At 45.8% G+C, this 17365-nt stretch overlaps 1 long non-coding RNA gene across 1 annotated transcript; it reads left to right on the forward strand.

The window, feature by feature from the left end:
• The first annotated feature begins 6149 nt into the window (after positions 1 to 6149).
• LOC119389073 (uncharacterized) lies at positions 6150 to 10716 on the forward strand. Its single transcript, XR_005182987.1, has 3 exons — positions 6150 to 6519; positions 10070 to 10444; positions 10595 to 10716. It is a non-coding gene; the product is annotated as an uncharacterized LOC119389073 (long non-coding RNA).
• The last annotated feature ends 6649 nt before the right edge of the window (positions 10717 to 17365 follow it).

Raw genomic sequence — 17365 nt, forward strand, 5'->3', positions numbered from 1 at the left:
TGGCTTTTCTTTCGGTTAAAAGAAACGGCTCGTTGTGAGTCTCGTAAGCTGTTTCGAAACGGTGAGCCTAAAAGGGTCAATGTGGTGAAGTGTGACTGCTCAACTTTGCCCAACTTCGTCTCGTGACAAAGCAGCTGCAGGCCACACGGAGCCGGAAAAACGAAGCTATGACAAATCCATGTAATAAGAACCATCATCCCCATGCTGGCTGAAGCATCATGAATTGCAGCTCCCTTAGACACTAGCGCCAGATTTCCTCTATTGTACCATTGTGAAGCTTTATGCTGCAGATGTCTGTTTCGAACTCGGTATGTTTGGCTGATAATTTCCCAGCTTTTACAGCACCGTCATCCATTCAAATCATTGCCCCCACTGCCCCCATTGCCCTCTAGACTTTTCTGATTTTGCCGGACACGTTTGAGTCGTGTAGTCGGCATAATTTCTACGAAAGCTGAAATCGGCTCTTCATGACCGCAGACAAATCATTGGTGTTAGTTGCCAATGTGACTCTGGGCGTTGTGCCGTCGATAATTTTATCAGCATATTTATTATTATTATTATTATTATTATTATATTATTATTATTATTATTATTAGATTCCAGTCATATTCTTCATTCTATATCGAAGTTGACGAGGACACGCTACAACGCCTGAATGACCCTTCGATGTGGCCCCTCGGATGCCTCTTGAAGCCATTTCGTGGGAAGCTGCGCAATGACATGCTTCATCCCTCTGAGCTAGTGCCTGGAATCGAAAGTGCCGTGTAACGTAGACATATTCTACCAAAATGCTCGGGGTCTGCGTACCAAGACACTCGAGTTTTTCTCTAATGTTCTTTTGTCTTCTTTTCCTATTATCGCTATTTCTGAAACCTGGCTCGGCACTGAAATTCCCTCATCGGACATTTTTCCCCTGACCTACACCACCTTCCGCCGTGACCGAGATTTCAGTGAAACCAAACAGAAAGGCGGTGGCGTGCTGATTGCCATTGACAATTCACTGAAATCCGTTAGACGGAAAGACCAAGAAACTATCGAAGAATCGATCTGGCTAGAAATCAACCTTGAGCGCCGTGAAAAATTGTTGATTGCATGCTTCTATTTACCGCCCAGCATTTCCCCTTCCTCGTTTCACGATGTCATGTCTTCTATTGAACTTGTGATATCTTCTCATAGTGGGCACAGAATTATTGTTCTTGGGGATTTCAATGCACCTGGAATTGACTGGAGCACGCTTACCTCTTCTCATTACAATCATTTCACAGAGTAAAAGTGCAGCCTGCTCTTGGACTTTCTGGCGTTTAATTCCCTAGTGCAACATAATTCAGTCGTTAATTCCAGTGGCAACGTCTTAGACCTGTGTGTGTCAAACGATCAACCCCTTGAAGTTTCCCGCTCCAACATCTCTCTTGTACGTCCGGACAAATTCCACCCACCACTTAACGTAAGATTATCTGCATCAGCCGAAACAACGAGCTACAGCGGTTACGTAAGTAAATCTCCAAGATTTGCGTTCAAGCGAGGTGATTACACGGGCCTCTATCATCACTTGTCCACCGTTGAATGGTCACAGGTTACTGACAACCCTAATGTTGATGACCAGGTTGATCGGTTTACGGAGCTTGTACTGAACAGCATGCTTAATTTTATTCCCCAGTATACACCTAACAACGTAAATATCCCCACTGGTCCTCATCTGAACTTATCAGTGCACTGAAGCATAAAGATCACGCACACAGGAAATCTAAATGTTCTCCATCCAGCGAGTGGAAGGAAGAGTTCAGCTTTTTTCGAACTCTCTCTAAACGCCTATATAAACGGGATCATAGTTCGTACATTGAATTCTTAGAAAAAAGCGCCTCTGACAGGCCGGCTGAGTTTTGGAAGTATGTACGTAAACGGTCTAGCAAAAGCGGAGAGTCCTTCAGACTACTAGACTAAAATGGGGTAGAAGTGCATGCCGTCGCTGACTGTTTTGCCACACATTTCTCATCCGTTTATAAGGCCTCAGACTCCAGCACTGATATCAGACAACAGCCCAAGGCAGTTAGCTCATCCAGTGCTTTGTCGCTGGATGAAAATCTTATCAGCGAATGCATAGAGCGCTTAAAACCATCCTTATCATGTGGCCCAGATGGCATCCCCTCCGCCATACTAAAAGCATATGGTACTATATTTGTCCCAATACTGACTACGATATTTAATAACTGCCTGGACACTTCCACATTTCCTAGCATGTGGAAAACTGCTCGTGTTTTCCCAGTATTTAAGTCGGGCTCTAAGACAGATGTTTCTAATTATCGCCCGATTTCTCTACTATGTGCCACATCCAAGATCTTCGAACTGGTTCTTCACAAAATATTGTCTTTTAGTGTGAAAAACTCATTGATTCCAAATCAACATGGTTTTCTTGCTGGCCGCTCAACTACCACAAATCTTGCTAGTTTCATGACGCAGATCTCCACACCTATTTCTCAGAGAGGACAGGTTGACGTAATCTACTGTGACCTGGGCAAGGCTTTTGACGTAGTCAGCCACACACTGATTATGGTTAAACTTGCGAACTTTGACGTTGACTTGTCGATTGTGAATCTCTTGCACAGCTATCTGCTCAATAGATCTTGTTATGTTGCCGTAAATGGCCAAACCTCTTCTTTGTATATTGTGACTAGTGGGGTCCCTCAAGGGTCGGTATTAGGCCCACTCCTATTTTTAATTTACGTTAATGATGTTTCTTTTGCCATTCGTAATTCTTCTTTCCTCTTGTATGCCGATGACATCAAGATATTTAAGGAAATTCATTCAGTTAACCACTGTCGCTTGCTGCAGTCAGATTTGTGTTCTTTTTCCGAATGGTGCAACGGCAATAACCTTTCTCTAAATACCTCAAAGACAAAATTCATGTCTATCACTCGCAAAACATCTAGCGTCTTATTTCAATACTTTGTCAGTTCTGTGCCGTTATGCAAGGTTTATGAAATCAGTGATCTTGTTGTTGACAGCGCGTTAAACTTTTCTTCTCACGTTAAGCGTGCTGCTATGCGGGGCCTTCGTTCTCTCGGATGTGTTTGTAGAATATCTCGAGAATTCAGGTCTCCCATGGCCCTACACAAATTGTACACGGCAATATGTCTTCCGCAACTTGAGTATGCGTCCGTGATATGGAATGGCATTGCTCAATCCAGCGGTAACACCATTGAACGAGTCCAGAAAAAATTCCTCAGCATTTATAACCATCACTTTGCTAAAAATGACTGGATCTCGTTCAAGTACTGCTGAATCATTATCACTGCCATCACTTCACTGCCGACGAAATCGTTCTGATCTCTTATTTCTCTACAAGCTAGTCCACGGTATCATATCCTGCCCTGTACTTCTCAATTGTGTTAATTTTCGAATTCCGCGTAAGTTAACCGAGAGAACAGACCGTTTCATGTACCCGCCTGCTTCTTCCAACACTCTACCGTTCACAGAATACAAAGTCTCTATAATGTTAATTTTCTTGATCTTGACGTTTTTCATAGCCCACAATCATTGTTTTTATCCGAGCTTTGCACTGTTTTGACATAGTATGGCACAATATACAAAGTCTTCCCTTCGTCTTTCCGCATAGTTGTATATGTGCAATCTAATTTTTTATTCCCCTTGAATATTTCTCATATTGTCTTATTTTACTCCTCCCCTTTTGTGTTCATTTCTCTTTGTCTACGTGTTTTTGCTCTTTTTATTTCTGAAGACTGTCTGTATTGTATTGTTTATTTTTATTGATTTTTTTTGCGTGCGCCTGCGCAAAGACCTCACGGTTGTTCCTGGGCACGTTAAATAAATGATTGATTATTATTATTATTATTATTATTATTATTATTATTATTATTATTATTATTATTATTATTATTATTATTATTATTATTATTAGTATTATTATGCCATCATTTGACTGCCGACGAAATCGTTCTGATCTGTTATTTCTTTACAAGGTCGTTCACGGTATCATATCCTGCCCTGTACTTCTCAATTGTGTTAATTTTGGAGTTCTGCGTAAGTTAACCAGAGAGAACGAACAGTTTCATGCTCCCGCCTGCTTCTTCCAACACTCTACCGTTCACACAATACAGAGTCTCTATGATGTTTATTTTCTTGACCTTGACGTTTTTCATAGTCCACAGTCATTGTTTTTATCAGAGCTTTGCACTGTCTTGACATAGTATGACACAATGCACAAAGTCTTCCCTTCTCCGTCTTTCCGCATAGTTGCACTTGTATGCAATATTATTTTTCATTCCTCTTGAATATTTCTCATGCTGTGTTATTTTAACTCTGCCCTTTTGTGTTCATTTCGTTATGTCTACGCGTTTTTGCTCTTTTTATTTGTATTTTTTTCTGAAGGCTCTCTCTATGGTATTTTTTATTTCTTGTTTTATTTTTGCTTGCGCGTGCACAAGGACCTTACGGTTGTTGCTGGACGCGTTAAATAAGTGATTTATTGATTTATTAGTAATTGATAAATTACTGTTATTACTAGGAGTAGTATTATTATCCTTATTATTATTCTTATTTTCTGTACCAGTCTTGAAAACACGATATGGCGAAGCTATTAGAAAGGTATATGTCCCTGTTTTTAATGATCTCCCTGACAGTGTTTTTTTTTTCAACGACGAAACGCAGTCTACGAAACATCCTAAAGTCTCTTTAATGCTGCATCATTCATTGCATTACTATTTTTTTAGTTTCTTGCATGCCGGGTATAATCTGTTTAAAGTGGCTGAATCCTTATCTTCACATTTCAGCGGTTTAGGTAGTATTGCTTCCGCTAATTTGATTATTGTTTGTTATTGTGTTTAAATGTAGCGTAAATGAGTTAAACATGTCTACTACCTCTGATTATTTTACGTGTCAAGCTTTTAAATATGTATGTCATCTCTCGTTTGCCGATGTGCCGGGCCTCGTCCTCGAAGCCACCGTCTGGCTTGGACAGGCCTGGTATTTGTGTTGTACTACTCAAGATGACAATAAGGATTATTAATAATAATAATATTATTATTATATTAGGAGTATGTCGAGTGCGGGGTAGGAACCGTACGTCCTTTTCATTTATTGAATACTGCAGACCAACAATCGGTCCACGCAGGACAGGTACAAGTTGCAGGATCTAAGCAAAAACACAAAAGGTAACATGGGAAAATCATAGGTGAAATGCAAAGAAAACACCTAATAACGGTACGCGTCAAGGCTAACACGGCAAAACATTACGCAAAATTGAAACATAACACAAATTTACAGTACCTATTGAAGTACTCAGTTACAGAAAATTGGCTCAGATTGGTTAAACGGTTCCACTTTAATGCAGTACGCGGAGTTAATTTTAGTAAAATACGGGGTAAAGAGTAGCCACGATGTCTGTATGTCTAGTGGCCAGCGGGGATAAACACGCGGCTCGCACGCGGATCAAGTTATGATTGAGGAGTAGACACAAAGTTCAGGCGGTTCCTTTTTGGTCGTACAGTCAAACCCACATAAACTCGCTAAAAAACGGGAATTAGTTCGATCTATCGCATGAATCCATATAAAGCTTTTAGAGCATTTACCGTGTTTTTGGTGCGAATTTCGGTGCGCAAGTTGGCTGGACGGCACAGCTTCACTATAATGCAAAGAAGGCGGGTTAGAGCTTCGCGGAGAACAGTTTTATGGCAGACAGTTGCGTTAACAAAGGGAATAATAATCATATATGGCGTTTTACGACCGCATACACGATATCATTATGAGGGATGCCGTAGTGGAGGTCTCCAGAAATTTCGACCATCTGGTATCGCACTGCGCGGTGGTCGATATATTCAGTCTATTTTAGTTAGATGTAGCCGTAAACTTTCCTCTACATTCACTTTCATACACACAGGCCCCGCTAAGACATTTCGATGAGAAACTACCTGTATGCGAAAGTCGCAACCCTGTCGCTGTCTCCCTGCACTGAGAAACGCCTTTGTACCATGTTTGTAGTGCTGGGCAGCATCGAAGATGCGAGTATGCTAGCTACTATCGTAAATATTTAGCGGGCACATCTTTTGCGTTACGTTGCGCCGCGCACTTTTTATTCCCCGACCGTTAACAATGTCTGCGTTGTTTCTCGTTTTTTCTCGTTTTTCAGTGCACAGCTGTCATGCCTACGGTCTCCGCATGTCTGTCATTCTACGGACACGGGGCGTTGTGGACAACCGTACTGCTGCTGAGCTGTATGCTCAAAGGTTACATCACCGTGTTCGGGCTATTGGCGATCCCGGCTCAGCCGGTCCCGGGCCCCCAACGGGACCTGTGCCTGACATTCCGACCCCGCGTTGGAGGCTGCTGACAGGAGCCGGACTTGGCGTTGGTGCAGATGCCGTAATAGCCATCCTTCCGCACTACGACGCACGCAACTACCCCTGGGAACACACTGCCCGCGTCGTAGTGGCGGTGGCTTTCGCGGCATGTGGCATCGATGGAATTGACGGCTTGGTTGCGAAGATTTTCGGCCCAAACCAACCTGTAAGTTTCAAATTCTTCCGTGCTGTTTTTTGGTTGCCTTGCGGGGTTAAACGTCCCAATGCAAACGCAGACTATGAAAGACGCCGTAGTGGAGGCCTACGGATAATATTGATTACTCGGCGATCTTTAAAATGCACTAAATTCGCACAGTACACGGGCCTCTAGCATTTCAACTCAATTAAAATGCGATGGCCGTGTCCTGGATGAAAACCGCGTCTTGCGTGTCTAGAGAAAAAGGCACAGAGAGGAGCACGGGAGCGTCTATTGGTGGTTTAGGGGCCCTTTAAAGGGCTCCTAAACAACCAACAGACGCTCGCGTGCTCCTCTCCGTGCCTTTCCTCTATCGACAACAGCCGTCATCACGTGACCTCTATGATTAGGTGACGTTGCGAGCAAGAGACGCTGTCAGTTAGCGAAAAGAGCCTGTTTTCTGGAAGCAGATGCGCGCGCTGCTTGCGTTCCCACCTCGGACGCTGAGGAAGGGCCCTCGAAGAGCTGGACAGACGAGCCGACGAGCACAGCCTTGCGAAGGAAAGAGCGAACCGAGAAAGCGCGTGCAACTCCGCCAGCGTTCGCTGTAGACTCGTGCACAACTGCAACGCCACAACTAAATTTCGACCTCTGGGTGGTTTAGGGCATATAGTTTCCTACAGTACTTACTAGAGGGAACTCTGGCGTCAGTGTCTATTCGCCTCGAGATCTTGGAGTGGCGCCCTCTCGCGTGTGACGTCAGAGCGGGGGCTCCGCTCTCAACCGCTGTGCAGCAGCCGCTGCTCCTGTATGCGGATCGTCTGCTTCAGGCGGGAACTTTGCGAACGAACAGCCTCGCGACGGTCAACTAACGCCTGCAACGAATGTTTTCGAGTGTAATCTTGAGCATGATTTAGTTGCGGCCCAATCGACAGGGCCAAGAAATCCCCCGGATGGCCGACGAGAGCGCCGATGCCACCGGCCGCGTTGCTGGTTAGAAAGTGAAACTATGTGTGAGTGTTCTCGCTCGTTTTCTTGTTTCCGCCGTACGATACTTATTAGTTTGGGTGGTGCTTTCGATATTTAAGTAAGCATGCCCTTCTCCAGCATCTACACGTATGTAGATAAAGCTTGTGAAAGGTAGCGGTGCCTCATCGAGGGTGAGGCAGTGTACGACGCAGGCCACGTTGTTGAATGCGCGGTCGAGGCCGTCAACGGAGATCGCATCACCGCCGCTGCTTTCGTCCTGCAAACAAGTGCGCATGTGCCGCCTTGTTGCACATCCCCCTGCCCATGCCCATGATCGCAGTTTGTCCCGTAATGTTGGTTCACTGAGAACGATATTACGTCGTAGTTCCTATTAATCCCGCACAGGGCCGTCGCATGGGTATTAGAATGTAACAAATAGTTAATCGCTGATTATACCACGCACAGGGCCACCGAGATTAACGTGGCAAAGGCAAGCTGGGTCCATTTTCACGCCACGCAGCCTAACGAAAAGCTTAAAGAGCTCCGCTTTTAAAAAAGCGTCTGCACTGCCTCAGGTGAAAACTTTTAGAGAATGTGCACTAAACAGAGGCAACAGGTTTCGCTTATGACACTGTGATAAGCAGCCCGCTAGGCGCGCGCTAGCATTCATAAGTAAAATACGTATGTACGCCATCCAAATGCAGCCGTAGTCTCAGATATCCTGCGCCGCTCAGCTGAGCTCACGAGGCGCGCTTTCCTGCGAGGCGATTCGGAGGCCGCGTCGTCGGCTCTTTGTGTAGGGGCCTTCGCGATAGGTTGTGGGACGGCACCACACCTGGTGTAAGTCGCCTATGCTTATAGCCTGCGTGCAATAAACGCCTTAAGTATTGGTGGGGCGCTTAAACACGCTCACGAGCTTACCTAAGAGTCGCGCGTACGGTGGGTAGCAGAAGTCACTGTCCGCGAAGTGCTTGCTGCACACGGTCGATGAAGGCGTGGAGCGCTTTCCCATTCTGAGCTTGCGATGCACTTCTTCTTCAGCTTTGGTTCCTTAGGGTAGTTGTGAAAGCTAACGCCTTTTTCACGAGCGGACGAAGTACACTGAGGCACAGAGCAGTACTTCACCATTGCGCAGCACTCGCGGCGGCGACAAGCGGCCGCAGTTCTAAAAAAACAAAGATTTGTAGTTCTAAATGAATGTTAAAAGCAGTCCCACGGTTGTTCGAACAGCGTCAGTAGCCACCATACGCAAGATAACCAATTGAACTGCTTTTTTGTTGAGATTTACCACAACGGCGGTTTCAACACGGCGCTGGGCCTACGTAGCAGACGAAAGCGCGCGAATCCCCGCTCTGACGTCATACAGGCGCCGTTCGCAGCGCCGCCATCGGTCGCACACCAGGCCAATAAGACCTGCAACGCATGACGCTTCAGCCAGCATGGGAATGATGAGTAGTACACAAATTTGTCTAAACTCCGTTCTTTCGGCTCCGTTTGGCTGCGCGTCGCCTGCATCCGCTTTGTCGCAAAACAAAGTTCAGCAAAAGTCTGCAGTTCCACTTCACCACTTTAACTTTTTTGGGCTCACCAAATCAAACCTGGTCACGAAGTTCACAATGGCTATTCTTTTATCCGAAACGAACGCCAAAACACAGCAGTAAACAAAGCCACAAGTACGTTTGAAGCCGCAAGCACGAAGACTAGGCTAATTTTTGTACTACCCATCATTCCCATGGCAACTGAACGATCGCTATGCTGCCCCTTAAAATTAACTAGATTCCCCTCTAGTTAATTTTAAGAAACTCTACGGTTAAGGGGCCCTTTAAGGGTTCTCCAATTTTAGAGGCGAAGCTCCTTTGAGTGTGGGTCTGTCCCTTCTCTGTAGTAGTAGTAGTAGTAGTAGTAGTTGTAGTAGTAGTAGTAGTAGTAGTAGTAGTAGTAGTGGTAGTAGTGGTAGTAGTGGTAGTAGTAGTAGTAGTAGTAGCAATAGTAGTGGTAGTAGTGGTAGTAGTGGTAGTAGTAGTAGTAGTAGTAGTAGTAGTAGCAGTAGTAGTGGTAGTAGTGGTAGTAGTGGTAGTAGTGGTAGTAGTAGTAGTAGTAGGAGGAGGAGGAGGAGGAGGAGGAGGTAGCCACCTCTAGTTCTTGGAGTGTTCACTAGATGGCGATGTCGTAACCACCTCTAGTTCTCAGAAAGATGCCTAGATGGCGCGGAGGCGCTCGCTGCGTTGCAGATGAGTGCTCTACTCTCTTCGAAATAAAAATGCGCGGTACGTTAACACCGGGCGACTTCACCAAGGTGCAATAAAGCTGCGAGAATGTGCGAAACTGTTTTCCCAAGCCTGTGAGGCGTATGATCGAAAAATGACGTTCAGTAGACTCAATTTTCCTCATTTAACACTACTGCATCGAGTCATCTGGACTGGTTTCTTTAGAAGAGTACGTGAGCTATTCAACGTCATGCCACACATAAGATAAGCAGATAACTCATCACGAAGCTTTCTCTCTCACCGCCATTTTTTGCGGGCTTTTCTATTGCGGTACGCTGATGCGCTGCTGTGCAAGATTTTATTTCCCGACTTTTAACAATATCTTCATTGATTCACGCTTCCAGAGGACCGCCCATTTTCCCAGCGTCTCTAGCTGCTTGAGTCGATACGGGACACGAGGCACTTGGATGCAGGCCATCGTACTGTCCTTCGTAGCGAAAGCCATTATTGACAACTAGCTGGCCTTCCAAGCGATCCCGGCTTTGCCAGTACCGGGGCCAATCCCCGTCATGCCGACACGGACGCCGCGGCCGGTTTGGGTGATCATCGCCAGGCTGGGTCACCTGTCGGACTTGTGCATCGCGGCCCTGCCGGTGTGCGACTCTGCCGCGCACCCTGTTGCACACGCTGTCCTCATGGTGGCGGCGGCGGCACTCACAGCAGCCCGATTGTATGGCATGGACCGCCTCGTGCAGAAGATATTTGGGCAGAATAATCCCGTAAGTTGAAAACTCTACCGTGCTTTGTTGCTTGTGGTGTTTAACGTTCCAATGTAAACATAACTGCCGCACAAAACGCTTCAAACTACTTGATTCGGATGAATTTCAGACTACATCTACAAAACTTATTTGTGATGTTTTCTGTTTCAGTGGCTTTGGCAAGCAGTAGCAAGACCAATCAGAGAGCGGTTGGCCATGGATTGCGGGTCTCATGATGCTTGGAGTGGGCTTAAGGGAGGCGTTCAAGTTCTTCGGATTCTATACTCTCGCCATGACTGGTAAATGAAGGTCATTTTCTTATATTCCATACTTTTTCCTTCAATTTGTTATTTCTCTTGATATCACTGAACGCAATGAAAGCGTGCGTCGATAATTCGTTGGTATGAGCAGATGGTCAAGTTTTTCGAGAATGCTTTTATATTTTATGGAATTGTGACAACATAGCTCCTCCTTTTGCATTGTCATAGCACCGACACCTTGTAAAGTCATAATATATCGGCGTGACTATGCACAGCCGTCATTTTTATGAAAGGGAACACGCGAACGCGTGGCAGATATATTCGCGCCGCCTATGTGGCGCGTTGCAGTGGCGAAATGAGAAAACAAAAGAGAGAGGGGTGACGTTCCCGACTACTGCCTACACTCCCGTCACGAACGTGTCTTTATTTTACGCTTTCTTCTTGATATCTGTGTTCTGTTGGGGCATTTCAGCCAGCAATTATTACTTTCGATCAGGGTCGTTGCTATCGCAGCTTCGGAAGCATTCGCGAGAAACGAAAAGCAAAAGAAATGTTGGCACAGATCAGACTAGCGTAACAAAATAAAGCGATAAAAAATAAGGAAAACAGCAAGAAAGGGTGCAGGCAATACACGGAACGGCACCGCTCTCTCCTTTCAGTTTTCACATTTCGCCACAGCGCCGCGCCACATGTACTGTACGAGGCTATTCACCATGCGCTCGCGTGTTCCCTTTCATAAAAATGACGGCTGTACATTGATTTAAATGTGCCACAAAAGTTGAAGGCATCGACAATCGGCCCGATAGAAATTGAAAAGAGTGTGGATTGTAGCAACACATTCAAGCATCCGTTCAGCGATTTGAGTGGTATTCAAGTATTTCGCGCAACCTACACTGTAAACCACTTTACACCCGTATGGGTGTAACTTGGTGTCTATAACTCACACCCCTACACCCCAAAAAATAGGTGTACCAAGCAGGATTACACCTATACAATGGGTGTAATTTCAAACTTTCACCCAATGGGTGTAAAAGCATATTACACCCAAATGAAAAAAGGGTGTAGGGTGTAAAAGCCCATTACACCCAAACGAGAAAAGGGCGTTAGGGTGTTTATGCACAATTACACCCAAACACCCAGGCAAAAATTTCCATAATTCGAGTGGTTCCCCCCTCCCAGTTGGCTCCCATTGAAACGCTAGAAAGCTTACCCTTTAGCTAGTCCTTTCAAGGGCGCATGACCTATTATAGTGGCTCCTGCCACAGAGGGAAAATCCTGGCAGCAGCACAGATTTTATAATGCATATGAAGCACGGCATATATGGCCCTTACATATACAGTGCAATCGTGACTGAATACAAAGTTATTACCTAAAATGTGTTGACACATATTGCAAGATGTTCACACAGTTATCCAATAGTACAAAATAAAGTCAAGCTTTAATAAACACAGAGCTCGTACATTCGAGACAAATTCTACGGTATTCAATGACCTTTCTCGAGTGTGCGGAGCGGCATCGCGTATGCCGCCAAACAAGGAGCACAAATGACGGAGCACAAATGACCAAGGCGTTTGTGTCAAAATATGAAGCAAGGGCGTTATTTCCACTTCATAATGAGGAATTCAATTTAACATGCTTCCATGTAACACAGCCGTATAGTGCAGTATGTGTCTTAGAACAAGCTACACCCGTGCGAGTGGGGTGTAATAGATGAAACCGCCCTCGAAAGGATAGCAGTTACAGGGAGAAGCACAAACGAACCTTCTCTGTCAGCCCCCTTGGGGCACTACAGACACTTGGTCCCTTTGGGCACACCCCAGAATGAATTTTCCCACTGTAGTTGCCCTTCCCAAGAAGGGAAATATTGGTGCCACTTCTTATACCTGCACTCATGCTGTTGATAAAATAAGGTGCCATCGTCTTAAATGGGCTGCATAACATCAGTGTATGTGTTTGAAATCAACTGGAACACACAAGGTACGGTCTGGTCGTTCTCCTGTTAAGGAGATAGTTCAGAAATGTGCAATCCCTTGATGAGAAAGTGGATTGATAAAGTTTCAAAATTCCAGCAGTGCCCACACCATTGTGCCTGCTGTCGACTTTCTTAGTAGGGTAAACACTGCCATCACACAGCTGTAGCTGATACACGAGCAGGGTATCAATGCTCCGTGACAACTCACGCAACATTATAAGGACTCAGAACGTCATTTTCCACAGCAGGCCTCCATATTATCTTTCTGGGAAAGTACATGAGTGAAGTAGAAAACTGTGCACATTGCTGGAATCATGAAATACTTCCCACTTTCTCAAGAGCAATAGATTGTGGCTCCAACACAAAAAAGTGAGCAATCGGGCCACGACGCGCACGTCGCAGCGCATGCTAAATGCGGTAATATGCAGGAAATGCATGGGAATAGGGACGTTATGACAACGACAGCACTGCAGAAGCATTACCTACATAACAAAAGTGGAATCAAATTTTACACGGGCATGTTCAGAGAAATTTAAAGATTATCCCTTTCCAAGCAAAGACAACAGAATCATTGGTAATTGAATAAAACGAGTATTTATTTCTTTAAAAAAATATTGACAAAACTTAAAGCTTGTCATATAGCTCAAAAATAAATTTTAAAACAATATTCGATGCACTGATTTCACTGACAAGTACTGGCAGTTTTGTTAAGCTAAAGTTGCAATAGCAAAAGATCTCAATTATTAAAACTACTGCAAAAAAGTCACAAAGTCCTTTGAATATAAAAACTAAGCCAATAACCACAAAGTGGAATGACCGGCGAGAACATGTTGAAATCGGCAGACAAAATGGCTTGTATTAAAATGTCACAAGAAAATGAGCAAGAAATTGAAATGAAATACTAGTACGGCCATAGTATTCGTTTCTGTATAATGTAAAACAAATAACTACTCGTTACCATATGAATATATAACTTTATGGCTTAAGCTCGAGTTAATCACAGGTGGCGACATACTTTAAGCAGAAGCTAAGGCCTATTTTCTAGGCTTTCTTGAAAATGTTCAGGAGCTTTACTACTTGTGTCCTCGGAGTCATTACCCACTGGCCAAGAAGGAGCCATTCAACAGCGACGAGAACGTTGAACACCTTGTGATGGCAGTCGATATTTAACAGCCAATGTGCTGCCATGAGTGCAGCTACTCATTCTTCGGCATTGGACACACTGAAGAGCAGTTCTTTGTCCACAGGGAGGAAAAGCTTGCTTGCATAGGGAAGATCGGGGCCATCGTACACAATGCAAGGTGTTATTGGAACGCTCTCTCCCTGCATGATAAAAAATAAAAAGATCATTGTCTGGAAAGCGCTACGCAGACTTCAATGATTTGTTTCAGTAAATAACAGTTTCTGTACCGTGTACTATCGTGAGTAATATGGGCTCGAACATGCGAGCACGTGGAAAATAGCCTTAAAGCTGAGATGGGGTGATACGTGGATGACGTTGCCGAAACTGGAGGGGATAGGGGGGGGGGGGCGCTGTTCCGCTGACTGTTGGTACTCCCGCCTCGCTAGCGTTGCTGCGAGATGTCGGCTGATTGCGTGCCAATGACCGCTAGCAATGATAACAAAATAAATAAATGAGGCGCGGCAAAATCCTCAGCCGACACCACCGAGATAACGATGCGCAAGCATGGCCTGCGCATCGTGGCAGGCTACGTCACAGCCGATATCTCAGCAGCTACCTAGTCTGATGTGGCTGTTCGCGTTGATGGGAATTCATATCACCGCTAGCGGCCTCGACACTCTCTAAGATGCTGTTTCGCATCAACAATATCGAAGCGGGAGGGTCAACAGCTAGTGGAAGCGCGGCGCCCTTTCCGCTTTGTTTCCGACAGCCGCCGCTGCGAATCAGCCGACGTAAGGTTCAAGGCTGTTCGCCACGCGCTCGCATGTTCGAGCTCATATTGCTCACGATAGTACCATCCAAATATGAAGCTCATAAGATGCCCCATATGGAACTGGAGAGAATTAACAGCTTTTCTACGTGCAATTAGCTTGTTTGGGAAAGAGAAAGTACTATTTGACAAATATCATCCCCATTTTTAAAGAAAAGGGAGCATTCTTTAGTGGCATGAAGGATTCCTGCACATCGATAAAAAGCATATAAAACAAAACTATGCACAAGGACTTCTCTTCAAGGCTGCAACTTGCAGCCTTGAAGATGATTGGAGAATTTAAAATCTCTTATAAATCATTAGGCTTGTCTTTTACTAAATAATATCATTGGAGGTGGTCGTGCAAACTGCGTTTTTTAATATTTGTACACGTAAAAGTATTTAGCGAAGTTACAACGCCAAAGCGAGGCGAGGCGCATATAACTCTTAATAACCACAACAAAATAATGAAAGCTAGACATAATGGAAACAAACAGAATAAAATAAATTGCGCTTGAATGCGGGCACTCAGGCGTACGCACGAAGGGGGGAGGGTGCGCCCCCCTAGTCAATTCAGACAGAGGGGGGGGGGGCGCAATGTCTGCCCCCATACTTTGACTTTTTAGTAAGGCGGGGGGAGGGGGGCAGCGATTAACATTCCTACTTCCCTCCCCCCTGATGGGGAACCCTGCGCACGTCTAAGTGCACACTGATGCTCGAGCACAGTTCAGGTATTCAAGGCGATTCGGCCACACATAGACATGAAAAATTCATTCGAACACAAGTCAAGTTTAACGAACGGCTCCCCGTGCACAGGTGCCGGCATTATCAGGAAACCTATGTTACGGATGAATTAAAACATCGGTACGAATTTAACGAAACGGAATGTATTAGCACTTAGGCGAGCTTCGCGCGGCGTACCTAAAACGAAGCAACATGCTGCGTTAAAATGACCCACACGCATCAACCCGAGCATCACGGTAGTTTTAGCGCACAAAACGAACACGGACGGAAAAGAACGACGCGGACACCACGTCGTTGTTTTCTGTCCTGTTTCTTTTTTTTTTCTAGTGCGACAAAAAGTGCACTTGAATTACCAACAGGCCGAAGCATACGCGCTTTAGACACGCTTGACGCTTAGAGGTAACAGGCGCCGTCACAACCCAACTATTCTTAAATCAAAATAGTGGTTCATCGAGAGCGGGGCCCCTTTCCAACACCACCGCCGACAGGCGGGCACCGCCACAACTGCGTTCAAATCCCCCTCCGAATCACAGCCGCGCATGCGCACACTGCTTTCAACATCAAACAAAGCAAAGCCTGCCCGCGCCTAATGTCACACAACTTTGCCTTCATCCCGATGAAACAATGCACTCACATATGCTCGCTACGTTAACAAATGCTCACCCATCGTCAACCAGTTAAGAAAAGCTTAGTTAACGGCATTAGATCGCGCTCTCGGAGTTAACAAAGCGCTGGCCGTAGCAACGTGATAGTGGTACATACCGTTTCAGTTCGAGTGCTCCACGATATGAAGCTGCAGGTCTCCCTTTGAGTATAGTGCATCTTCGTAATAAGCAGCACTGGCAGAAGGTAAAGGACGAGCACACAGAGCAGGCACACTTCAAACAACCGAAACACCGACTGCAAAACTCGACCGATCGGGAGGCGACGCACAACACACGCAGAAAACGATGGAGTCCGGCGGCGTGTCTGAGCGCGTTGCATAAGTCACGTGGTGATAGAGCTGTTCCGCGCGCTGCGCAGGCGCGGCGTCCGCGGCGGCTGCGCCGGCCGAGGAGGTGGCGTCGGTGGCGTCCCGGCCGTTGTTGGGTCGCGTGGGCGCAGCTTTCTTTCTGAGGCAGTGTTATGTTTTGTTCCTGCGTTACATGGCATTTCACAAACCAACATACAAGCGCTGACTGGAGCTCAAGCGAAAGCCCTGAGAGTGTGCCTTGGCCTACCAAAAAACACATCAAGTATTGGAACCCTTGCCGAAAGCAGACGCCTATCAGCTGCAGTGCTTCTGCAGCAGGAGTTTCTTCGAGTTCACTTGCGTTATGCCACCAGAATGCCGGGTCATCCGCTTGCTTCAGACAGCAGTCTTGTGGTGCGGAGCTTGCTTCCGCTGCATTATCAAAGCGCATTAATGCCTACGGAGCCATCGTGGAAAATTCCTTCGTGGTCAATAATCACTTTTGTGCCTGGATTCAAGAACAAGAGACGTACACCCGGACCAGCACTAACATATTTCACCCTACAGCACGTGGAAAATAATTACAGGGCTCACCGTCATATTTACACTGATGGCTCTGTTACACCTACATCGTCTGCAATTGGTGTCTGGATTCCATCTGCCAATGTCACCATCTCTGCCACTCTTAGTCACCGCACTTCATCTACAGCGACTGAACTGGCTGCACTACGGGCTGCTTTTAATTACATTGTAGATCAGACAGCTGAGTCTTGGGTCATCTTCACCGACTCAAGAGCGGCGCTGCAGTCTCTGAAGTCTCCACGCACGCAAGACCAACTCGTCATGGACATCAAATATCTATGCAACAAAGCCTGTGACCTCCATCACCGCATTGCTCTGCAGTGGATACCTGCCCACTGTGGAATACAAGGCAACGTCCATGCTGATGACGCTGCCAAAGCTGGACATGACGCCTCGAGAGAAATCATCAAGATACCTTTCTCGAGGAAAGATGCCGCGACAGTCGTATCGGCACACGCTTGGCGGCTTCAGCGATCCCTCTGTACAGATGCTAATCACCAG

This window comes from Rhipicephalus sanguineus, chromosome 4 (assembly GCF_013339695.2).
Source record: "Rhipicephalus sanguineus isolate Rsan-2018 chromosome 4, BIME_Rsan_1.4, whole genome shotgun sequence".
Lineage (NCBI taxonomy): Eukaryota > Metazoa > Arthropoda > Arachnida > Ixodida > Ixodidae > Rhipicephalus > Rhipicephalus sanguineus.